We start from the raw sequence: 27786 nt of genomic DNA, 5'->3' as shown, positions 1-27786 counted from the left end.
ACGAGTATTGCGACACCGTCGGGAGAAGCTCAACAAACGAATTCGTCGCGAAACCGGACACGCTGAAAAATTCGCGGAGCGCTTAATCGAAATAGAACCGAGATTCTCTGACATCTCTTTACACCAATACGCCATCGCCCTCCGCTTCGCGGCAGACTTTGAGAAACAGTGCACTCCAGAGCACTTCGACGTGAAAAAATTCTACGATCTCGTCCGTCAATTTCCCCGCTCTCCCACCCATCAACCTCCTGGAACCTTTTACATTAAAAGAAAGTTCAAACCCGACAGCCAGTTTTGGGAATCAAATCTCAAAACACCAAGTTCACGATATTATCCCTATGTACATTTCCCATGACCCTCTTCCCTACCTTGTTCCAGTGAAGGCTTTCCATAGCGCTCACCCTAATCCCCCGCCACACCTGTAACCCGATCCCATCGATATGCTTGCGATTATCAATTTTTTGCCCCAATTAGAATAATTGGGAATATAGATATCAGATTTTTTTAATTTATTATTATTTGAAGTTTTATGTATAAAATTTTTGTAACCAGTCCTTCCATATTCAAATGTACACTGTAATATTTGCGCCACTTCGTAGAATCTTAGAATTAACATATTGTATTTCCTTTTTTTTATTATTAAATCATAGTTAACTCGAATTCCGTCTCGATTTATTTACCAAAAAACTTGACTCTGAACCATTCACGGCTCCTTGCAGATCGCACGAGGTCCATCCCTGGTTAAAGAGATTCGGTTCTTTGAGCTAAAACGGACCACCGATAGCGCTAGTGCAGATAAGGGTTATAACGTCACCGACGCTGACCCGATTCCTGTCCCCTTAACGCACGTTCGACTCGCGGATCGACGTCGATCTGTGAGAGCAAGAGCTCTGCGAAAGCAACAAAGGTTCCGTGCGTCCACCCGAGTTCTCCTCCTCCTGACGGAAGGTATTACCTTTCCTCTAGAACCTCGGATGTAACATCTAATTTTTTTTCTTTATTGAATCTTTAGTATGGAGTGTAATAAAGCAAATAAAAAAAGTAAACGAAGCTTTTTAGATAATTGGCTTACTAATAATCGCTTTAAGTCTTGGATACGTAAAGTACCGTTCGATGACGGTCTTTTTTATTGCATTGTATGCAATAAAAATTTTTCATGCATTTCAAATCTTTTAAGACATGCAGAATCTGCGTATCACAAAAATAATTGTAGAGAAAATACATCATCATGTGATAACGTCGATGTAAGTTCGAGTCTATCAAATATATCAAATATATAAAAAAAAAGAGATTTTTAAACAACAAGACAACAATGGCTTGATATTGAAGAACTTAAGCCATGATTGTGCGAAGCATCACATGATATATTCTTAATTTTTTCTGCATTTGTGAAAAATATATTGCTACTCGTTTATCGAATATTTATCGACATGCAAATTCAGCAATGCATACACATAAATATAATATAGAATTGTTAATATTGTTATATGTATTGTTATGTGATATTAATGAAGATGATGAAACATTTTTGACATTTGATAAGCGGAAAAAGTCAGCAGAAATTCAATATGCTGCATTGATTGCTGACAAAAATATTTCCCTTGACACTGCACAAATAATTCTTAATTTTTTTCGGAATGTAGGAAAAGATCCTAAGGTATTAAACAGTATGAATATGGATCGCACAAAATGTATAAAAATAATTTCGAACGTTTTGTACCCTGTAGAGACTGATTGTGTAGTAGAAAATATTAAAAACACGAAATTTTCAGTCTTTATTGATGAAACATCAGATACCTCGAACGAAAAATGGATGACATTTTTCGTTCGATATGTCAATTCTGGAACTTTAGATGTTCACTCGCAATTAGTCAAATTAATTGATGTCAATGCAAAAGATTGTAGTTCGGAAAAATTAATGCCTTTAAAATGAAAATGTAGAAGCTGCAAATTCCATTTTCAAATATAATATTATTGCCTTGTCATGCGACAATGCGTCTGTAATGATAAGGAAATATTTATCATTTAAAAGAAAGCTTGGAGAAATGTCAAAAAATTTATTGACGCTTCCATGTCCATGTCATTCTGTTGCATTGGCTGCACATGTTGCATGTTCTAAAATACCTGAATTTTGTGAGGAATTTTTAAAAAAAGTTCCTAGTTATATCAATAATAGTCCAAAACGGTCTTCTAATTTTTGCGAGTTTCCGAATCGAGTTTTCAGGAATCGAGTCATGAAATTTTAAGATTATCCGATACGCGCTGATTTTCTCATCACTCATGTGTTGAAAGAATTCTTTGTTCTTGGAATACTACGAGGGTAGTCTGAAAAGTTTTAAGCCTAACAAATATTAGAAACAAGTATTTTTTCGGTCAAATATAGTTTTATTTTTCAACATAATCTCCTTTTAAGTCGATACACTTTTCCCATCGATACTCTAACCTCTTTAACCCCTCCAAATAGTAGTTGGCGTCTTGCTCCGCAAAATAGGCGTTTACGTATGCGATGACCTCCTTGTTCGATGAAAATCTCTGTCCTCCAAGCGAAACTTTAAGCTTAGGAAACAGGAAAAAGTCGCTGAGGGCCAGATCTGGTGAATACGGTGGGTGGTCAATCAATTCGAAGTGCAGTTCGTGAATTTTGGCCATGGCGACCGCCGAAGTGTGAGCAGGTGCGTTGTCTTGATGGAATAGCACTTTCTTCTTCTTCAAATGCGGCATTCAATGCGGTTTTTTGCAATTTCTGCCTTCAGCTTATCAAGTAATGATGCGTAATACGCTCCCGTTATTGTTTTACCTTTTTCAAGATAATCGATACACACAATTTCGTGACTATCCCAAAAAACAGTCGCCATTACCTTCCCAGCTGATGGAACCGTCTTCACCTTTTTCGGAGCAGGTTCACCCTTTGCAGTCCACTGTTTTGACTATTCTTTTGTCTCTGGAGTGGTGGATCCAAGTTTCATCTACAGTTATGAATCGACGCAAAAAATCTGACTCGTTTCGCTTGAACCGCTCCAACAAGGCCTTGGAAATGTTCATTCGAATTCGTTTTTGGTCCAAAGTGAGCAAGCGCGGATAGCTTGCGCATATCCAATTCTTCAGTTAATATATGACAAACGCATTCTTTCGATATGCCCATAGCCTCTGCTATCTCTCTAACCTTGATTCGATGATCGCCCAGTACCATTTGGTGAACATTTTCGATGTTATCAGCGATGGTCGCAGTTTTTGGCCGTCTCGAACGCTCATCATCAGCCAAGCTGGTACGACCACGTTTAAATTCAGCTGTCCATCTTTTTACAGTGGCAAATGATGGGGCAGAGTCCCCATAAACAGCGTTCAACTCGATTTTAATTTGCGCAGGCATATTGCCTTTCAAATGTAAGAATTTAATCACGGCACGATATTCAATTTTTTCCATTTTTACAAAAACGACATCGACTGACATAAACGACTGTCAAATAACAACTGAGCGTCCAAAATGGCTGAAATTTTCACAAAAGTCTTTCAAAGCATATACTATTGTAGTACTAGAATGGTTTTGACGAGTAACGTCATCTTTATGTTAAGACTCAAAACTTTTCAGACTCCCTCGTATTAAACATTTTTTAATTGACATGTTTGTAAGCGAAAAAAGTAAGCTGGGAGAGTATCTATTGTCTATAATGTCAAAACATAGACATGAAAGCGTATCTATTGTTCTTAAAACACATTTTAAATTTGTTTAATATATTTATTGCATTTTTTCAAACAGTGGAAACATGAATATTTATTGCATCCAAAATCTATGAATATTTTATTTCAAATTTCTCAACATTTTTTTAAAATCAGATCTTTTACAAGATTTATTTATATAAACGATAAACTTTTCCGAAAGTAAAAATCATAAATCTTTTAAAGACATTAATTTAGGATCAAAATGCGAGGAATATCTAAATAAGAAATGAAGAAAATATTGATGCAATTACAAATATTTGAAACAATTGTTTAGAATTTTTAATTACTGCTGCTGAGAAAATTCTTGAAAGATTATTGCAGACAGATTTTTATCTAAATTAAAAATATTTCAACCGCAAGCAGCTTTATTTGATGTTGACAGAAAAACATCATTCAAAGATATTTTTTTTATAATCAAAACCATTGGTAGTTTTGATGAAGATAATTTAAAAAAAGAATAGTCGACATTACATTTAAATTTTAATGAGAAAGAAATAGAAAAATTTTTTTACAGAAAAATTAAATTTGTCAAAATTAAATTTTGATGAAATGTGGAAGCAAATTTTGCAATGTCAGACCAATTTGGTTATAATATCCCAACTTAATATTGTTTTCGAATGCCATTAGATCTCTTCCAAATTCATGCTGATTCTGAAAGAATTTTTTCATTTTTAACAAATATAAAAACAAAGAAACGAAATTCATTTCCTTCAAGTACTATTAATGGTATTTGCTTAAATCAGCTTTGAGGACAAGAAGAGAATCTATCATGAACATGAAGATTAATGAAAAACATTTATGTTTTTTGCGTTTTGCTAGTGAGATAGAATATAGAGTGAGATAGAATACAGCGACATCGCACAAACGCTACGTCGCATTCGTAAAAACGGTTTCAAAAATTCTATCCTTTATAAGAAGAGATGTAACTTGGCTTCTTTCCGGAATGCTATTTGGCTAACTCGATACATAATGTATTAAAATAAATAATATTATATAAAATAAGTTAAGAAATAAAATAAGTTAAAACTCCTTAAAACTCCTGATACGATAAAATAAATAATAAAATCCGACAAATAATCAGCACGTAACATTGATACATTTATGAATTTACAATAAAAAATTAAACCTGCGCGCGAAAAGGAGTAACTTAGCTGGTAACTGTTTTGGCGTTTTTTCTTTATTTGTATTAAAATTTATAATTCTTTGCTACGAGGAATAGAAGAATTAATGTAAAGTTTGAACAAATTTTTGTCAAAATAATGTTCATGAAAAATAATGTTCTTTGTGAAAATAATATTAATATTCATTTTCTAATACTGCTGATTATACGTTAATTTATGAATGCATAGAATAGAAATATTAATAATGATAAATTAAAATAACTGAAAAATATAATAATAAACATTTGCAATGTAGACCATAAATGAAAAATCAAACTAAATAGAATAATCATTAAGGAGAAGAGTGACAGTTAAGAAATTATTATATGATATCACGTACAACATATAATATTTATTAAAATAAATTCATTTTCGTTTTATTAATTCTGCTCATACTATCAATTCTGCAATTCATTCATATATTGATATCGCTTTTTTTCCTAATGGATATGCTATATGTATGCAAGTATAACGAGCGATAACCGAGAAACATTGGAAATGCTCGAAATCGTACGGCGCAAGAGAGGCAAAAGAGAAGTATCTTCTTCTCACAGCGCTTCGAGCGCGAGAGAGTACGATAGTATCTCTATTCTCCTCGCGCAACGCTTCAAGCATGAGAGAGTAGAATAGTATTCCTATTCTCTTCTACGTCCGAAGGTAGTTGAAACGTCGAGTGAGCACATGAGCACATGAGCGCGAATGTGGTTCGTGTTCTGTGTGCGTGTTTCGCGTTCTCCCCACTACTGCTCCATCATCGATACTGCTATGATACAAGATGCCATTTCTAGCAGCTCTGGGCGAGAATAGTAGCCGCCGCTTACGCTTCCTATCCGTCTTACAGATCAGGCGGGCGAGCGTTTTCTCCCCGCGCGCTCTTATTTATACATTCTTTAATATTAAATAACACGAAAATTATTGCGAATATCACCAAATGATATAAAACATTTTGATTTATCTCGCTCTCTTCTATCTTCTCACGAACGATGGTGCGAGTGCTTTGGGACACCCTGTATATATATATATATATATATATATATATAAGCCTAGATATAACGTATATTATTAAAAATTTCAGAAAAATCTTTAAGGGAGAAAAAGATTGATTGATTAAATTATAATCATTAAAAGCAAATTGCATTTTTTTTTTGAAATTTTACAGCGATACTATAAAAAAATTCTTATTATTATATTAAAAAACAAATGTTGCAATAGATTGCAAAAATAATATTTTTTAATTTTTTGCTAATACAATGATAAAATATAAAAAAAAAATCATATCAGTCTAATTCACACTTATTTATTTATATATTAATATAACTAAATAGGCAATCAAAGAAAGCTACATAAAATATAGGAACAGAACAACATAAGTGATGCAGTTTCATAAAATATCGTTTCATAAAATATGTAGAAAATAGAGTTAAGTCCGTGACTAATCTTTGTATTAAATTACTATGTAATAAAAATTGAGATTAAAGATTGAAAATAGATCAAATAGAAATAAAAATTTCTTTCGTCTGTTTGGTTAATTTTTAATCTTCAATCCTTAATTTTAATCTTCCATAATCTAGGTTTTAAACTTACCTCAGATATGCACATATAAAAAATTAAATAAAATGTTATATCTTGATTAGGGTAATGCAGTCTGTATAAATAACAATCTTATATGATTGTCAACTCTATACGATCAACTTGTATCACAACTATTGAAAATAAGAGAATATCAATAAACAGATCCAGAAAAATTTGTATCTCTTCTTAAGATAAGGTATCTTAAGATAATTATTATAGAAGGATGCAATATTGCTGAGAGATTATCATTAAACTTTCTATTAAAACTAATAAAACTGAAAACTAAAAAACTAAAAACTAATAAAACTAAAACTATATAAAACTAGTAATCAAAACTTTGAAATAAAGAAACAACCTTAAAAGTCTATTTAAATAAACTTTTAACAATGTTTTTGTGTATTTCATTGTGTATTTCACATTGCTGTTTCCATTTATTTTTCTTTTCTACTATTTTTTTTAACTCTCCGTTTTTCTCTATTTTCCTTCTCCTCCTGTTTATTTTTTTTTTAATATCTGTGATGAACGATTCTAAAATTGATTTCATTTTTTTCTTTGATTTTGATTTATTCGCTATTATTCTGTGATAAGGAAGATGAGTCTGAGATAGATTATCACTGCTGGCTATTGATTGCAGGTACTACCTTTTCTCCAAATATTGAATCCATAACACATAAAAAACCTAAGAACTTGAATGATTACCTGAATTTTTTGTTGCTGTCACTTATATTTTTATTCTTACGTTCTTTTTAGCTCAGACATTTTATTTTGACACTGAGCAGCAGTGACATTGTAGTTTGCCTTTTTCATTTTAGTGACAATTTGCATCCAATTTTATTGCATCCATATTATTATTACATTTCAGACGACAAAATCAGGTTCTTTATTTCGATAGATCTTCAGAAACAAAAGAATTGCTTGATCTGGCCAAACAAAAAGTTTTTTCCCAGCTTCGCTTGCTGTAGGTGTCGCTCTGCAAGTTTTTCTGGTTGATCATTTTGTATTTCTTTATTGATCATCGTCATACTTCGCCTCTCACTTTCTCAAGTCACCAAAAACTTGAGAATGTTCTCATCAGAATAAAGTAAGACTTTAATTATTTAAGACATTTTACGAAGAGTGAGTGTTATTCCAAAAAACAATTTCTATTGGAATTCATATATACAGGGTGTCCCAAAACTCCCGCATTTGGAATACACTACGTGATTTTTTATGCTAAAAGAAACAACTTTTTCCTTTAGCAAAATTGCGTGCGACGAGTAGTTTTTACAATAAATTAAATTAAACGAATGAGCGCGTATATGTGCGTAGCGGTCACGGCCGGCGCGCGTTCTTTAGACCGAGCGGCCGTGCGGCCTGGTATCTAATCTTTGACGACTTCATGTATTATATTATTTAAAATATGATAAAAGTTAACAAATAAGTATTGTTTTCATCCTTTAACGATTTCATAAAAAAATTGTCTGATTTCGTAGCATTATCTCGAAATAAAAATAAATGTAAATAATATGGTGTATGATCTGAGCATTCTATTATTTTAATTATTGCGCAATTGCATATAACAATAAAAAAAATAGTGAATTTAACGAATTATTTAGATTTCGTTAAATTTTTTGTTAATTTTATTTATTCGTTAATTTCTTTTTTTTCGTTTAATTTATTTTTTAATTATTTTTTTATAATTATTTTTTATTTTGAAAGATTTGCCATCAGAAGACACGGTAGTGTCTCGGGTGTCAAGTCAATCGAGAACTACCGTGTGACTTTACGCGAGTCGACGAGATGCGAACATCCGAAATTATCGAATCTCAATAACGGCTAAACTGATCAAGTTCTAAGTAAGCTTGATCCGATAGTTTGAGTCCGACTTGCATAATAAAAGTATTTTTATTTTTCTGTTATGTACCCTACAAGCAGAGATATCACAAAGTCCGACTTGAAAATTTTTACTTTAAGAAACGTCATCATCGCCTTTGTACGGCTGCAACGTTTGTCACGAGATGTCATTATTAATCTTATCGACCCAGCGGATTATCAGACTGATAAGTCAGGGTTACTGTAGATCTAACGAATCAATGTTCGCAAGGTCCTAGACCTCTGTGGTGACTCTGACTTATTGGCCTGATTTATCCGTTGGGTAATGATAAGATTGATTGATTGATGTAAACATGGTGTGTTTTGTAAACCTCTTGGGTATCAATATATCAATAATAAATACGTGTGCATTGGAAAAGAAACATTGGCAGTATTAATAAATTGCTTACTACTATTGCATAGTATGATTACTCTTTTTCTGCACGTCCGAGTGATGGCCAACGATGTTGACGTTCGCGGCGAGTTTGACAGTTTATGATAATTTGTTTCGGAGTGTAACTCATGTTTGTGTCTACTATATTTTGCAGGTAAGTTCTATTTTTCATTTTATTATTTTATTTTTACATGAACATTTCAATTCAATTTCAGATTCTTTTTTAACTAATCACGATTTTTATAAAATTTATAAACATTAATTTAATAGCAAAGATTAATGTTTAGAAGACTAGGAATCCAAGTTGAAAAAATTTTATAATTCTTTTATTTCTTTTTATGAAAATAAGATATTTATTTATTTTAATGTTTCTTCTTCTTGCAAGTTAAAATATATAAAAGTTACATTATTATTAATGTTTAACAAACGATATCCTAAAAGGACAATCTATGTATGGTTGAATGAAATTTTCTAAATTAACGGTGAAATTAAAATATGACTTTAGATAGTATAAAAATATATATAAATGTTATCATTTTATTATATGAACATTTCAAGTTGATGTTATCGAGACATATTTATTCATATACATATCTATATAATATAAAATAATTAATTTTATCTAAGTATGGTTGAGAAAAAATGCTAAAATTATTTAATTATTAATTGAACGACAAAGAATAATGTTCAGAAAAACGATTTTACATAAATGTTTCAATTTGGATTCGATTTGGATTTCGATTCTTTCTAATTGTTTCTGTAAGTTGTGTAATTATTTTATTTCTTTTTATAAAAAAAAGATATTTATCCATTGTAACGTTTTTTTCCTCTTGCAGGTTTAAATAAAAATTATATAACAATTATCAATGTTCAAAAGAGATGTTAAATACTGTAAAAAGATCTAATATGTGTATACAAGAAAATAATGTTTAAAAGAGACATCAACAATATTCTAAAAGAACATGATATATATGGATGAATAAAATCTTCTAAATTAAGGGCGTTAAAATATTGACTTTCGATTCTTTGTAACTGTTTGTGTAGTTGTGTAATTAATTGATAAATTTTGTAATTCTTTTATTTTGTTTATAAAAAAAGTTTATTTATTTTAACGTTTCTTCTTCTTGCAAGTTTAAATAAAAATTACATAAAAATTATTAATGTTCAAAAAAGATGTCAAATAATACCCTAAAAGGATCTAGTATGTGTGTACAAGAAAACAATGTTTAAAAGAGACATAAACGATTTTAAAAGGACCTGTATGTATGTATGGGTGAATGAAATCTTTTAAATTAAGAGTGACATTAAAATATGGCTTTAGATGAGTATAAAAATATATGTAAATGTTCCCATTTTATTATATGAACATTTAAATTTGATGTTATGTAGATTTCCCCACCACAGTTGGATAGAGCTAGTTGTTTTATATTATATGAATATGTATTTGAGTATGAACCTAGATAATATAAACCTGAAGTAATAAAAAGATATTCTTGGAGTTTTATCTGTTTGCATATTTTTATACAAATCATTAAAAAATACTAAAATTAGTTAATTAGTTGAAAAGAATCTGAAGTCGAATTGAAATCATGTAATAAAATGATAACACTTATATATTTTTATACTGATTTAAAACCATTTCATTTATACACATATTAATTCCATTGAGGATATATCATTTATTTCGCTTTTGAACATTGATTGATAACTTTCATGTAATTATTTACACAAAATTTACATAAAATTGTTTACATAAATATTTACATAAATATTTACATAAAAATAGTGAAATAAAAAAATTATCAATGTTCAAAAGAGATGTCAAATAATACCCTAAAAGGATCTAGTATGTGTGTACAAGAAAACGATGTTTAAAAGAGACAATATTTTAAAAGAAATGATACTCTAAAAAGGGCCTGATATGTATGGGTGAATGAAATCTTTTAAATTAAGGGCGACATTAAAATATGGTTTTAGATGATAAAAATATAAATGTTACTATTTTATTATATGAACATTTCAATTTGATGTTATCTAGATTCATATTTCTATACATATTTATATAATATAAAATAACTAGCTTGTCTATTAATATCATATACATATCTATACAATACAAAATAACTAGTTTTGTCTAACTCTGATTGGGAAAAAATCCTAAAATTAATTAATTATTAATTGAACGACAAAGAATAAAGTTCAAAAGAATAGGAAGCAAGTTGAAATGTTAATATTAACATTATCATTTTAATTGTGTAATTGTGTAATGAATTGATAAATTTTATAATTTTTATGAAAAAAAGATATTTATTTATTGTAATGTTTCTTCCTATTGCAGGTTTAAAAGTTACATAAAAAGTATTAATGTTCAAAAGAGATGTTAAATAGAGGATCTAATATGTGTGTTCAAGAAAACATGTTTATTAGTAATGTTTAAAAGACATAAACGATACTCTAAAAGGACCTGATATGGGTGAATGAAATCTTATAAATTAAGAGTGAAGTTAAAATATAGTTTTAGATGAATATAGAAATATGTATAAATTATCATTTTATTATATGAACACTTTAATTTAGATCATACATATTCATATATTGGTATAATATAAAACAACTAGCTTTATCTAACTGTAATGGGAAAAAAATGCTAAAATTAATTAATTAGGATTAATTGAACGGCAAAGGACAAGGTTAAGAAGAATACATATATTATATTTTACTGTAACATATATGAGTGTAAAAATATATAAACGTTAACATTTTATTACATGAACATTTCAATTTGACTTCAGATTTTTTTCAACTAATTAACTAATTTTAATACTTTTTATTTCACGGTTTTATAAAAATTTATAAACATTAATTGAATGGCAAAGAATATTAACATTATCATTTTACATAAATATTTCAACTTGCCTTTCGATTCTCTGTAACTGTTTTTATAGTCGTATAATTAATTCAATATTTATAACGCATAAACATCACACTCCGAAACGAATTGACTAATTATCAACGATATCATTGACCGCCAATCGGACACGTGGAAAAAGACCAAATATGCTATCTCGCTCGTTTTTTCGTTCTTTATCCTATTTTATACTCTTGTTGTGCGTATTATAGAAAAGAAAATCTCAAGTATTAAAATGTCGAGACACGCTTTTCGAATATGGAAAGATAGTTAATACTTCAAAATGTCTGATATCACTATAAAATTATCTTTTTAAAAAAAGATAAAAAAAGAGTGTCGAGTATAGTGGATGCTTGAAAAAAAAAAGAAACTGTTGTTAACCAAGTTAAAAAATAGAGTCTAATTGACAATATCTTTTATTTTCTTTTTACTCCAACCCATGTGGTAGTAGTTTTAATTCTTTAAAAAAAAATTATGTTACGAAATTGCCATATCTAATTGCAATTTTAGTTGCAATTTTAGTTGCTCAAACTGAAAAATAAATTCTAAATGCTAGTATCTTTGTGATCTTTGTATTCATTGAAGAGCCTGCCTATTCTAACTCAAATGGTACTAGTTTTAATTAAAAAACAAAAAAATTTGCTATTTTTCATATTGCCAATTCAATTCAAATGATATCATTTGTATAAAAAATTTGATATCAATGGCGCCAAGTTATAATCCAATCTTCCTATTCTCACCCATTAAATATCGAGTCATGCCGAAAATGCTCCAGCTTATGCAAGATAGTTTTATTCACAGAATCTGCATACAAATAAGAAGATTGCACTTCGAACATCTTTTATAAATTTAAACTTTTAATTCAACCCTTTTCAGAGCTACAACTATTATTATTAAAATTACGAATATCTCAGTACATCATACTTCATAAATGCTTACGAATTGTATTTTCTACTTTATTATTTTAACCGTGTAATCAATAAAATGTTTTCTTTACGGAATATGTAACGCTTAATAACGAGAAATTGAACTTTTGAACTTTTTAACAATTATAAATAATTTAATCAAATTGTTTTTTATAAAGGAAAATTTTTTGCAGAGCATATATGCAATATGTATAATATTTTAAATATGGTTATTTCAAAATATTTAAAATATTTTTATATTATCTTTGACATATTTTTAAAACAATTATTTACAATTAATTATGTAAATAATTAATATAAATAATTAAATTTTAATATGATCTCCACTGCAAAAATTACTTGTCGCACGCAATTTTGCTAAAGGAAAAAGTTGTTTCTTTTAGCATAAAGAATTACGTAATGTACTTTAAATATGGGAGTTTTGAGACACCCTGTATATCTATAAAATCTCCTTTATATAACATTTCACAATATTAGCACTTATTGCCGCTTAAAATTCGGCATCAGTTACGTCGAATACCCATAAATCATTATCAAGATAAACTTGCAACATTTCAAAGACATCTTTCCCGTCTAAATAGGTTAAGCGCATGGCGGCTCGTGTGTAGCTATTGCCGCTTGAAGAAAATAATTCCTCGCGCCTAGCAACGATGATCGCCGGACGGGAGTATCCTACCGCGCGCTTGCATTTGCCGGTGAGCCGGGCTAATATGGCGATTTTTAAGAATTAATAATTCTATTGCAAAATGAAAGACTTTTCGACTCAGTTTAGCCCGCTCTATCTACATATGAAAATAGTCACCATTGATCTGGGACATCCATATATGTGGGAACATAAAAATCAAGTAAAAATTAAGTACTTGATGGGATTCGAAGATTGTTATAATAGCGAAGCTATTGTGATCGTGCAGACTGAATGTCATGATTCATAAACAAAGGATTCTGAGTTCCTCAGTCGTTACATTAAATTTTTTTGAATTTCCTTTACGTACATCTAAAATGATAAAAAGACAAATTTTAAATAAATATGAAAATAACTTAATGATATAATCAAAATTTCTATGAATATCTTAAACGTGTATAATGTATTAAAAAATATCACTACGAGGAAAATATTCAACGCAAAGTTCTTACGTGTTAAATATATAAGACAAAAAAGTTATGTTCTTTAATTTTATTTTATTCGAAACGGAATTTTCGAGGGCTTTTAATAAATTAATCTTTTTTGTAGTCAAATATTTAACAGATTATTCTTGTTATATTTTAGCTGTCTGTTATATTTTAATATAAAATGCTGACAATCACGGAACTTTTTGCTTCATATATATATAAGAATGTATATATCTTCCGGTGATTTTCAACAAATTAACTTTTTTTCTTGTTTTTAAGAGATTATATGCAGTTGCATAATCTAAAAAAAACGAAATTTTTTGGAGGAATTTTTTTTAGAAACACTCAAAGATTTTTTTGCAAGTAATATAATATTTAAAAGTACATACATTTTACAACTTACACAAATTTTTTTAAGATATAATATTGAAAAACACAGGCACTCTTGCGTGTTTTTTTGAAAATGCTTTGCAATGAGCACAATTTCTCGAAACTGGATCATATGAAACCAGAAATTCAAAAAGATTTCGTTAGTATATGCTTTAATCTTGTCTTTGAACAATTGATTTTTTTTAATATTTTATTTTGAACAAAATGATAACTGTTAAATAAAAAAATACGACTTTTATATGAATAAATTTTTTGTTTTTTAATTAAAAACAAAAATTTTTTTAGAAAATTTCCTTAGAAAAAAAATTAATTGTTCAAGGACAAATATTTGATGTATAAAAGAAGCCTGCAAAATTGTAGCCCGATTGATGCAGCGGTTCTCGAGATATCTTGCTCACCGATTCGTATGTTTGAAAAAAATTTGATTTTGAGAAAAACGCAATTGAAGTTTCAGATTAAGTTCTCACGTAAATAAAATTACTATTCTTTGACTTACAAAATCATCTATTCCAGGCCCATAAAGTAAATTTTCTGCTGCAAAAGCTGTCTTCAAAATATCAATTTACAAAATATCAATTTATTCCAGTTTTACACAGTTTTTATTCCAGTTTTACACAGAAGAGACTGCCTTGCCTCGGCAATATAGTATCGGTGCGCTACCTGCGCTAAATATTCATTTTATTTATATATATATTATAATTATTATCTTAATAATTATATTTAGTGATTTTAGTTTTATAAAAAGAAGATAAGAAGAAAGAGCGTGTGCCCACGACGAGGCCCGACCACGAATCAGTCGTAAAAATCCGTAATTATTTTTGCGAAAAATACCACCTCAGCCAGGAATCGAACCTGGACTCCTGCTTACTGGGCAGGCATCTTATTCTTTCGACTAGGCATGTGATGATATTTATCGCAATTAAGTACTTTGTGCAACGTATCCTTCAAACTCGTATATCTCCGATAATTTTAATTCAAATCACTTCAAACTTTCAGAAAATATTCTTTATATAATAATTCTTTTATTTAGATGTTATAGTTTACAAAAATAAATATAAACAATAAATGTAGGCCAAGTCTGCTAAACCAAAGCGGCACGTAGTTAGTATAATAGTATAATTAATTGAATTTATTTCATATTAAAATGACTTTAGCAACCAAGCTCCTGCTTGCCGAGGAAATGCCATGTTTCGCGTTGTAGTTTGTTAGTAACATACTCGGCCTATATCTATTGTTTACTCACACATCGGCTGAAAAAGACGTTTGACTTATCTGAATATTGCGATAAATATTACCATAGCCTCAGTGGTCTAGTGGATAAGATGCCTGCTCGGAAAGCAGGCGATCCAAGTTCGATCCCTGGCTGAGGTGATATTTTTCGCAATATATATTTCTGATGAGGGGGGAGGGAGTACTAAAAGGGATTTTAATCAATATCAATAATATTGATCATCGAATTATTATGGAACCACTACGTTGAAAATCTGCTAAACCGAAGCGGCACGTAGTTGGTAATATAATTAATTGAATTTATTTATATTAAAAAGACTTTAGCAACCAAGATCCTGCTTGCCGAGGAAATGCCATGTTTTGCGTTGTAGAAAATAAATATTTTCAAAAATCGATTTTTTTTACCTATACCCAACTGCATATAAGCCTTAAAAACTGCTTTTACAATTTTGTGTTATTCGTATCACGTCTCCGGGCAGACTGCTGCCGGTCCTCATGCCTTTCTTAACGCTTTCGAGACGATCATACATCTCGTACGTGAGAATCAGTCGTATACATTATGTTTATACTCATGATATTTACCTACTAATTGTGTACATATTACTTTATACAAAGCGCTTAATAATTACAATAAATGTTTTGAATAATTTTATATATGTAAGAATGCTTCGCATTAAATAAAGAGCTTCCGAATCTTGACTCTCAACAAACTGTTCGTTTTATCATTAAAGATATTACGTTATCCTCGCATTGTTATTTTTTGATATATAATATTATAATGTCCTACTCTAATGATTATGGTTTGAGATCTTTATAGGAATATCCACTATATTTTTTATCTTATTGTTTATTTGAAATTTGTTTTTAATATAATTTTAAATGTACAGTAATTATCATATCATTACGCGGCAACATGCACTATAAATAAATACACTAAGTGTTGTTTTAATTAAGTGAAATTTTCATAGTTACACTAAAAATTTTTCTGTTTTCAGTTGTTATCGACTGAATCTTTCATTGTTACTGACCGAAATAGTTACATGCAAAATTTCTATGATTTTAATTATTATCTATATCAATATTTTTAATTGTTGGACATTGTTTTAATTATTATGGAAATATTTTATATGTTATTATAAATTTGAGAAATTATCATAATTCCAGATTTCTTTTTTTTCATTTCTAGTTCTTTAAATACTATGTACAGTATTCATACATTAAGTTCATTATATTTTTATATAATAAATTGTATAAAATAAAATTATTAGGTTAACTTCATTTATTTTCAATATGCTAAAAGGTAAATTGTGAAATGAGGAAAAAAAGGCAAAAATAATTGATTAAAGTTATGGTGTTATTGTTGTACACCAATGTGGTGGTTCGTATGTCCACCAATGAAAACATTGTGCATCTGATGAGTCTCCGGCGCAACCAGTCCGCTGTCTGCTTCTCGGGTGTGCAAAGCGGAATGGGCGACAGGGAAAGGAAGGTTTGTCGTGCTGGTTCCCAGAAATAGGCGATTCTCACAAGTACATTTTATATGTTTTTAATGCAAGACGTCGTGTACATCAGGAGCGCGGCGTGGGGGTCTGTGTCCCCCGCGTGTATGCAGTACCTCCGGCGGTGACCGGGTCGCGAGGTTCCTCCCGGTACCGTTGTGCGCGTCTTTCGCGGGCACCAGCTCCGCCGTGGCGAGTCGTCCTGGCTCAGGTCGTTAGTGCGACTTCGACGGATAGCGAGACCTCGGTTTGAGAGGCGGCGTGGAACGAAGGCTGCCGGTGGTCTCGGCGGGGCGTTCCCCGCGTGATGCTCCCCAGGTCCAGGGGTATGAGGCGCCACGGGCTGCTAGTGGGCTCCGGTCGTAGTCCGGTGAAGCCCGGGACAGACGGGCAGCGATGTGCCGCGATCTGGGGCGAGAACCTCGCCCGTTGCGGGGTAGTTGGTTCGCTGCGTGCGTCCCTGCGGGCCGGAAAGTAGATGTTGCGACCCGGCGTAGGCGGGCAAGTCCGCGGAGCTGCTGCGCTCGGACGCGGTGGCGTCCGTGATGTTGGGCCGGACGTGTGGCTATCCGCTGATGAGGAAGAAGTCGAGAGGGCGCCAAATAACTCGACTAATCGTTCTCGCTCCGAGGCCGTGGGGCGATGGTCGCTCCTCCGCGCTGGCGGCGCGGGCTCTGGTCGGCGCGGTGTCGCCGGTGTTCCGGGATGCGTCGGTGTCTGGCTGTCTCGTCGTCCTCCCAGCCGGGATGTCTGCTCTGTGCTGGTCCTGGCGGTGGGGGTAGGCCTCCCCGCGGTGATGGCAGCCAGCAGGCTGCTAGGGCACGGGCGGATGCGGCTGCGAGGTCGGCGGCTGTGCAGAGGTGGCTGCGACGTGGTGGCGGAGTCTGATCCTTGGCGGCGTACTCCGGCGTCGTCTCCGCGGCGTGGCCTTCCTCCGGAGCCTGCGGCGGTGGCTCGTCCAGGTGCCTCTCGGCAGGGATGCCTAGAGTCCCGCTCAACGGCGTGAACGGCCGCGTCGGAGGGTGAGGAGCCCCTCTATGGCGTGAACGGCCACCGAGGGGAGAATACGACCTATGAGGGGTCGGTAACGCCAGCCGCAAAAGGCCGTGTAATTGACCGCAAGCGGTCGGACCTCAGTGTCTCTTTAGCCGTGTACGGGCCCCAGAGCGCACTGAGGGGTAGTGCCGGTCGCTGGTGCTAGCCGCTCTTATATAGCGGTGGTGTGGTTTTCCGCGCACGAGTTGATGATTGTCCGGTTGGCCATCTCGTGGCGAGCGCGTGTATCACCCTCGTGCGCGGGCGGGCCCTACTGCTTTCCGCGCACGAGCAGACGGTCGGACGGCTGGCCATCTCGTGACGAGCGTGTGTCACTCCCGTGCGCGGGCCCACGGTGTCGGCGCGTGGCAGCGCGGCGGCGCGCGCCGGCGCGCTCGTTGCTGGGCCAGAGTGGCGGTGACCGCCACAAAGTAATGCAGGACTCTCTAATAGAAAAATTGCCGGAAAAATAAAGAGAACGAGATCATGTTATAAATAACTTCATTAAAATGAAGGACTTGTACGGTAAAAATCATCCAGGGTGCTAATAAAAAATTAACGCGAAGACAATATTCATTAATTAGACATTCTGCAGCAATTAATAATGCAACAGCGAGATTACAAAAAGACTTACAACTTGCCATTACTAAAAGACGCGTATAACAAATTTTATATGATAGTAAACGCTTTATGTGGGTTAAAAAGATGTCAAAACCGCCATTAACGGCTCAGCATAAGCGAGATTAGCATTCGTTAAAAATAGGCGATGGAGTAGAATGGAAGCACGTAATATTTTTGAATTTTTTTGAAAAATAATTCAATCTTGATGGACAAGACGGTTTTAAGTTTTGTTGGTATGATTTGAGTAAAGAACAGGATGTCGCGATGAGTAAAAATTTTGACGATGGAAGCGTCATGATTTGGATCGCTGTTTGCTATGTAGACAAAACACTGATATATTGAATATCGACAAAGATGAATTCAAAAAACTGTACAGATCTTTCAGATGTTTTAATTCCATTTATGAAGAAAATAGATAATGAAGATTGTATATTTCAGAAGTGGGATTTGTGACCTTCTCCCACTACGGAGTGAGGGTCATACATAACGGTAACATTTAAATAATAAGATGATACAGATCAGAATTTGCTGGTCTGCCGGTTGTGAGCGACTGTACGTCTTTGATCGATGCGATTCTAATGCATCTTGAAAGACACGGCCTTTTCAGATTTAGTGTCGGACGCTCAGCAGTCGCGAAGAAAAATGCCGAGCACAGGGCTCAGACGGCTCCAGAAGTTACAGGTGAACCGCTCACCTCTGCGTTATTTAACGAGTCTATGGCGCAGATGTTTCATCCTACGCCAGCAGCAAGAGTCTCAGAAACAGCAGCATAATTATTAAATCAGGTATTGTCATATCTTACGAGAGGAGACTGAGTTTTCTCGCCGACGCAAGAGGAAAGAGAGGAGATGGAAGCGAGACCGGCAGGAGTGTTCGCTTCTCCAGGACCAAGCGCACCGTCCCCTTGAAGTTTCTAAGAGAACCTACCGGCAGGGAATATGGGGTGAATCGCCACGTAGATTCCAGAACTCGATGGCACAAAAGAGAAGAATTTGGTGACGTGGGTGCTGCCCTGAATGGACATTATAAGTACACGGTGCTTCGGATGGAATCATTTTATTGGGTACATCCAACAAATTCATAAAATTCGCGCACCAGTGATACGAGATACAAACTGGGCCGAAAATTGAATCCTGAAATACTGAAACTGAATCCTGAATCCTGAAATACTGAATACTGAAACAAAAATATCTCTTCCCAATTATAGAAGATTGCTTATCTAAACTCAACGATAAATCAGTTTTTATATTGCTCGACTTAAAAAATAGCTTTCATCAAATCAAAGTCGATCCTAGCAGCTCGAAGTATTTTTTTTTTGCCTGACGGACAATTCGAATATACACGGTTATCTTTCGGGTTTTGTGAAGCTCCAACAGAGTTTCAAAGGAAGCTTGTTCAGATCCTGGATCCACTAACACGTGATGAAAAAATTATTTTGTATATAGACGACATTCTGATCCCAGCGGAGACAGTAGAGCAAAACCTAACAATTTTGGAAGAAATATTAGTTTTATTGAAGAAATACCGTTTTCAGTTAAAGTTATTTTACTACAGTAAATGTTTATTTTTGAGAAAAGAAATTGAATTTTTTGGATATATATTATAGTTTCAGAAAGCGAAATGACTCTGAAGCCTAGGCATACCAAAGCGATTAAGAATTTCCGAGAACATCGGAATATACATGATATATTCCGATTTTTGGGTCTAGCCAGTTATTTTAGAAAGTATAAAAGATTTCGCGCTAAAGGTCGAGCCGCTACAAGATTTGTTGAAGAAGGATATAGATTTTCAGTTTGACGAACAATACAAACATGCATTTAATTTGCTTAAAAAGAAACTTAGTTAGCCAATCACCAGTGCTAGCGCTATATAACTCGTTGGTCGAAACCAAGTTGCACACAGACGCCTGCAGTCAGGACTTGAGTGCTACAAAAGAGATGCAAGCGCGAAGAAAATGGGCAGTCGCCGCTTACTTCAGTCAGACGACCAACGAAGCGGAAAAAATACCACAGTTTGAATTGGAAATGTTAGCCATTCGGAGCAATAGAAAGGTTTCACTTATACATATGTGATATAAACTTTACGGTAGTAATGGACTGTAACGCTATAATTTACGCAGTGAACAAGGCCAATTTAAATCCTCGTATAGCAAGATGGATGCTCACCTCGCAAAATTACCAGTTCAAGATTGTGCACCGGCTCGGTCAAAAGATGCAGCATATCGATGCGTTAAGCCATAGCATTGGCTTGATTAATTCCCGTTAGAAAGGGAACTCGAATTTAGGCAACTGGCAGACCCTAAAATCAAAAAAATAAACAAAGACTTAAAATTTAATATTAGTGATAAGTTTACTTTAGTAGATGATCTGGTTTATGGGAAGGATAATTTGAAATAGTATCATGTAGTATTCATAGTATCTGATGTAATGGTGCCGAGCCTGTTCATAATGCACCACGATGAGATGGCTCATGGTGAAGAAATTTTTGGTTCCCAGGTATGAGAAAAAAGATTATCGATTACATTGAAAATTGTCTTACCTGCATAATGGCCAACGATTCGGTTAATCGGCTGGAGGGGGAAACTAATATCTTCCCGTCGCCGAGTGAAATAATGAAGGTCTTCCATGTAGACCATTTCGGGCCCCTGCAAGAAATCGCGGATCAAAATAAATATATTTTTGTAATAGTAGACGCTTTCTCTTGTTTCACATGGCTATACCCGACCAGATCAACTACCTCGCGAGAAATAATTTCTTATTTAAAAAGTCTATTTTCAATATTTGGTAAACCAAAAAAAATTGTGTTGGATAGAGGAATCGCCTTTACGTCAGCCGAATTTTCAGATTTCAGCGCCGAATACAAGATCAAACAAAAATCTTGAAATAATCGTTATGTGATCAAAAACATACCTGGATATAATTTGTCAGTCCGAATTGAACACGGTGTTATCTTTGACAAGCTAAAACCATGGATTTCAAACCGATACGTGAAATGTAAATAAAATTTAATTATAAAGTAAACGTTAAAACATTAAGTTAGGTGATAAAGTATTATTATAGATTATGTTAAGTCGCGAATTGATTAAGCGAATGGATAATTAGATAACTAGTGATTAAGTTGTAGCGGTTACCAACCGTGCAAGCCACGGGAAACAGCAATATTGGATTTTCTATGATTTGAAATTCAATGATTGTTTTTTTTTTTGAATATTTTAAGTTGTTCCATTATTAACTATGTTACGTTTTCTATACACTGTTGTACACAGTTTATTTCTTTATTTTTATTAGTTACGTTCCTTCCAACATTGTTTTAAGTATATATATATATATATATTGTTTTAGGATGGTTATATTACGTTATTCGTGTTGCGTTCTATTCAACAATAATACCGCGAATGTACAAAAGCTGACGTCTAAAGCGCAAGCGAGACTGATTTGTAATAAAATTATATAAGATTACTCACCAGCAAAATGTACCTGAGGGATCCATTAAATCGGCCCTTCGAGGACGAAGATCATGTCAAGACGGTCGAAGTTATAAAATACGCGCCTGTTCACACTACACATGTCGACTGCGTGACAGCGCCAGCTCCCGACAGCCGAAATTATCTCGGTGCGCGCGCAAGATGCGCGATACGAAATACGTTAGGTATTGGGTGGCGCTAATGAACCGAAAATGAAACCGGTTCTATTCGATTTTAGAGCTTACGAGAGCTTTCCGCCCCATGCCCGTTTTCCACCTTGCTCCGAAATTTGGACACTCTCCATCGTGACGGGATACGTGTCAGCCGATCGCTTGCGTGCTCCGAGAGTATAGTACAGTATTACTTTTTCTAAGTCTTGTACTTTTGTGACATTTAGTACAATAAAATAGTATTTTGTGTCTTAAATTTAATTCCGACTATTAATTCAGACTATCGCAGTGAACCCTTTCGAATTTTCGGGAAAACATATTTGATGAAATGGCTGGTCGACGTGGCACCATGTGCACGTTCAAATCGAAGTAATTCTACTGGGCGTCCTATAGAATTCCGTTTGCATCGCTTCGTAGCAGACCGCATCTAATCGATCGCACTGCTGGCTCCTCGCATGACATAATTTTTAAAATAAATTTGCATATATTTTTCAACTTTTATATATACATATATATATTTCAACAAGATAATGTGGCGATTCACACTTCAAGACTGTCTAAGGAATGGTTTGAAACTAAAAATATTTAATTAATAAAGTGGTTCACTCGATCTCCGGATTCTAATCCGACAGAAAATCTTTGGGGAATATTAGTTTGTAAAATATACGGTAATGCAAAACGATATTCCACAGTAGCAGAACTTAAAGACAGTATAAAACAAGCGTGGAATAATATAAATATATCGACTTTAAAAATTAATAATATTATTAGAAATTAGTAGATATACTAATAGGCGGGTTCTCTCAGGAGCTCCGAGGAGGGTGCGGGTGTGTGGGGGGAACGGTGGACGCGGGAGGTACAGAGGACGGGGAAGTCAAGGGCGGCGGTCCTTTGAAATGAGCCGCAGGGGGGGATAAGATAGAAGAATCCAGTAGTTATAAAAACAAATAGATAAACAAATAGATAAACAAGTAGATAAAAAATTGTGACTCGAAGAACATGACGTTACAGGGGGGAGGGATAGATAAGATAGTAGCGAAGATGATATAAATGAGAAGATAAACAAATTGCGGACAGGACGCGTGGACATGACGTCAGAAGGGGTCTCTCTCTCTCTCTCTCTCTCTCTCTCTCTCTCTCGTATACCTATTATCTTCTATCTCTCCTGTTGCGGCTCTCTCTTATTACGAATCTTATAACTATTTTTTTCGGATAATTATTTTTATGACGAGAGGAAAAGAATAAAAGGAATACATGTTTTTTGCATATTATATAACTTTATGTTTTTAAACGAAGTGAATATATTTTTCATTTAAGCGTGAAACTTTTTTTATTCACATTTTTCAGAAGGATATATATATATAAAATGCTTTATAAAATATTTAATATAAAATTGTTTAATCTAAACTATATCACACCTACACATTTCTACAAATATCTCCTAATTATTTTATAGTTCAGTTCAATTTCATCCAATCAATAAAATGCTTCTTCGTTATTTATGAACTCTTCTATACATATTATACATTGTTGTATCGGTCTTAGTATTAATAAAAATTTATGGCACTCAAACAGTGTTGTTTTAGTTCCCTATTGTCTTCGGTAACTTTACATAATGTGCCACTCTCTCACTTCGTCAAAAATATGATGAATTCCTACATTTTCTAGGTATTAATCCAAGTAACAATTTTCACAGAGACGTCGATAGAAATTGTTCTTTTTCCCGATAAATCTTCTTGGCGAATTGCTCTTATGCACATTATCGATTCTTACGCCTCTTCTGGTTCTGGGTGTTCTTTTAAAATAACTCTATCCAGTTGAAGTTGTTTTTCCACCGGAAATTTCATTCTTAGAAAAATAATTTTTAATTTTTTAATTTAATATTCTATTTCTATTTATTATTCTATTAGGTGTACAAAAAAGTTCTGAGCTTTTTTTTGTAAAATTTAATCTTTATTCAAAAACAAACAAAAAAATATTAATCAACGAAATATTCCCCGTTTTCATCAACGATCTTTTGCCATCTTTCGGGTAGCTTGCGAATTCTTTGACGATAGAAGCTCACCGGCTTCGAAGCGATAAAGTCATCAATGCATTTTCGTATCTCTTCAAATCTCACGAAATGTGTATCAGCCAAATGATGCTGCAGCGACCGGAATAGGTAGTAATCGGAAGGCGCCATGTCTGGGCTATACACCGCGTGCGGGAGAAGTTCCCAGTCTAACGCAAAGATATGGTCCTGTCGCTTTCGCAACATGTGGTCGAGTATTGTCATGAAGCAAGATCACTTTACGTCGTCCTTGGCCAGTAAATGGCCTCTTTTCTTCTAATATATCGCTCAAATTGGTCAATTGTTGTTGGTAGCGGCCTGCCGTGATTGTTTCACCCAGTTGTAACAACTCGTAATACAACACACCTTTCCAATCCCACCAGATACAGAGCAAAATCTTCTTGGCGTGGATATTGGGCTTTGGCATCGATGTCGAAGGTTGATCAGGATCAACCCATGAGTTTAGGATTATCATAAAGAATCCACTTTTCATCGCCTGTAATGATTTTGTGCAGAAAATCTTTTTTCCGGAACTTTGAAAGCAAAATGAGTGCAGTGTCATGCCGACGATTTTTGTTGTCTTCGGACAATTCATGCGGAACTCATCTGCTTTCCTTCTGAACCTTTCCCATCATATGTAAACGTACGGAAATGGTTTGCTGCGTAACGCCAAGCTGTTCTGCAAGCTTCTTTTCAGTTTGCGCAGAGTTTATATCCAGGTTGCAATTCGTCCGTTTCAATCTTTTGAGGGCGTCCAGCACGCGGTTTATCTTCAAGACTGAAATCTCCTTGAAATTTTTGATACCATCTTTTACATGTAGTATGACTTACAGCGTTCTCTCCATATGCAGCACAAATCATTACAGTGGCTTCAGCAGCATTTTTCTTCAGATGAAACGCGAAGTGGATGGAAAATCGAATATGCTTTTTTGTTATTGCCATCGTGAACACTACTGATTTTTGAGGTTATGTGTATCAAACGCCAAACCGTATGGCATTTTAGAAGGCCAAATGTCAACGCTTTAAAACCGCAAAATGGCGGGAAGATATATAAAATTTAAATTGTTATTTCGGTTGTATGAAATCTAAAGCTCAGAACTTTTTTGTACCTAATATTTTCACATTAAAATTTTGAAATTTACCTGATTTATTTGTTCTTGAAAATTTATAATTTTGTTATATTACTCTGATATAATTCTGAGTCTTCTTTGCGATCCTTTTTCTGAGTCTTCACCCTTGCAAGACTGAAAGTCTACTGATCATCTAGTCGGCCTAACTATGAAAATTTGTAGGATGTAACCTGAGCTTATCTGAAGTGCTAGACGTTTCGTTTATATTTCAGTCGATCAATATATTATAAGATATATATTATAAGAATCGTCTTAGATGTTGTTCTTCTTCATTTCTCCCTGCTGTTATAATCGCGAGCGACGAGTTTGACTAGTCGATTGAACATTACATCGAAAAAAAAAAAATGTATTGCAGTATTGGAATGTTAAGTAATTGTAAAGGAAAGAAATAAAAAAAACATATTTCATATATCATACTTATTTATTCATTTATTTTATTCATGTAATTATTTATCCGACCAATTAAACAATTTGAAAAGCGCTAATTTGAAAAAATTAGTATAGTGATATCCGCATCGCATAGTATTATCAGCGTCTAGATTGCTTAGAGAATTTACATCTTCGTAATCTAGTGGTCTTGGTCGCATCCAGGTCTCTATGTACACGCACTTTCGCTTATCGTCCAGAAACAAGTTTCACAACCATTGTCGTTTTTCATATCTCTTGATGTATACGACAACATCATCGTCATTGTCGTCATCGTTGTCATCGTCGTTGTTTTCTTTCGTTCCGTGCACAGCCTTCGTAATCAAACTCTTAGCTTTGCTATATGGAAAGCATCGTTCCGATGTCGTCACATCGTAGTCTATAGCAGGGGTCGGCAAAACGCTGAAATTGAGCACGGGCGCCCGCGAGCGCCCGCGAGCGCTCGCCTGTTGTGCACATCTCAGGAGCGTATCTAATATTTTTAGTACTTTGGGATAAAGTTCCGCATTTCACACTTACAAAAATAGCGTTGCGTGTATATATGAATGATAGTGTAGTCTTAAACTATTAGTACTTGAATCTTTGTAACATCATCAAATTTTTTTATAACAGTTTAGCTAAACCATTTAAAGATGAAATATGCAAAAATATATTGTAATATATATAGGACTTAAAATGCATAAATTCTTATGAATTCAACTTATATCTAGTTAATTTTTTTATTAGTCAAATAAAGAAATATGCTCTAGCATGTTTTGATTGTCCTAATAATAATTTGTCCTAATAATGGCATTCATTATAGGAAAATTTTAATTAAAATGCTTATCTCTATTTTTAAATATTGTAAGTTGTCAAAATTTGTACTAAATTAAAAATTATATAATTAATACATATAAATATGTTTAACAAAAATTTAAATATAACAAAGAAAATAAAACAATAATATAAACAATAACAATGTATTAAAATATAAACTTACAATACAACCATAAAATTATGAATACATATATCACGTTAAATTTCACGTTTAACTTATAATATCACATTTAACTTAGCGCTTTAAAATTATATTTTTAAATCCAGAAGAATAGTCCTTTTTCTGCAAAGAAAACTTCCAACAATTTCAAAATAAACGTCTGCTAATATTAATCTGCTAATCGCTCAAAATAAAAGAAAAACAATAACTAAGCAAGAGTATAATCAAATTGTCTCTTGTCTAGAATAGTTAGACACATTTGCAATCTTATAATTTAACGTTTGTAATGGATAATCAAAAGAAAAAAATCTTAAGCTCAAGTTCGGACAGTTCTTCATGGGAAGAGAAGTGGTTCATAATGAAGCATGATAATCAAGCGCAATGTTTGATCTGTGGAACCATTATGAATTCAAAGAAATATAATGTCGGAAAACATTATAATACAAAACATGGAGCCATTTATGACAAAATAGAAGGATCGGAGTGAATTCAACTTTTGCACGATTTAAAATCAGCTGTTTCCAACAATAAAGTAATTTTCATAATATACATACTATTATAATATAAAATATGCGTTTTTTACTGTAGTCAGTTTTAATTTAATTCGTTATATTTAATTATACCCGTAAAAAATTTTTCGTATAAGAACATATATGCATATAAACATGTATAAATATATATATATATATATATATTTTTACATAAAAAATTTTTTATCAGGTACATTACATTTAATAAAGATATTATTCTAATACAGGAAGAAGAATCGGAATTAAGTAAGTCTGCATTGTATGTCAGTTACAAAATTGTTCATCTTATTGCATGTGAATCACGTCCATTTAGCATTGGTCCATTTGTCAAACAATGTGTAGAAATTGTCGCAGAAACAATATATCCTAATGATATTAATAAATTTAAATCAATTAGTCTCTCTTCTCGAACTGTAGTACGTCGCATTGAAAAATTAGCTGAAGATCTCGAGCGACAATTGGTATTAAAAACAAACAATTTTATTGCTTTTTCATTAACTCTCGATGAGAGTACTGATATCGTTGATATTGCACAATTGGCAATTTTTATTCGTGGTGGATAACAACCTCTCTATTACTGAGGAACTTTTAAATATAATATCTCTGAAAGGTACTACGACTAGAG

The 27786-nt window shown here is 33.4% G+C and overlaps 1 protein-coding gene and 1 long non-coding RNA gene across 12 annotated transcripts in view; both read left to right on the top strand.

Annotated features, from left to right (window-relative positions):
- LOC105422411 (lachesin) overlaps positions 1-27786 on the top strand; it is a 707047-nt gene that overhangs the window by 455031 nt on the left and 224230 nt on the right. The gene's annotated exons all lie outside the window — the stretch shown is intronic.
- Positions 8775-9706, top strand: LOC105422232 (uncharacterized). The gene is made up of 2 exons (XR_967232.3): positions 8775-8851; positions 9534-9706. It is a non-coding gene; the product is annotated as an uncharacterized LOC105422232 (long non-coding RNA).

This window comes from Pogonomyrmex barbatus, unplaced genomic scaffold, assembly GCF_055798465.1.
Source record: "Pogonomyrmex barbatus isolate J1 unplaced genomic scaffold, ASM5579846v1 scaffold5, whole genome shotgun sequence".
Lineage (NCBI taxonomy): Eukaryota > Metazoa > Arthropoda > Insecta > Hymenoptera > Formicidae > Pogonomyrmex > Pogonomyrmex barbatus.
The sequence above is the reverse complement of the archived record's forward strand: the minus strand, read 5'-3'. Positions and strand labels throughout refer to the sequence as shown.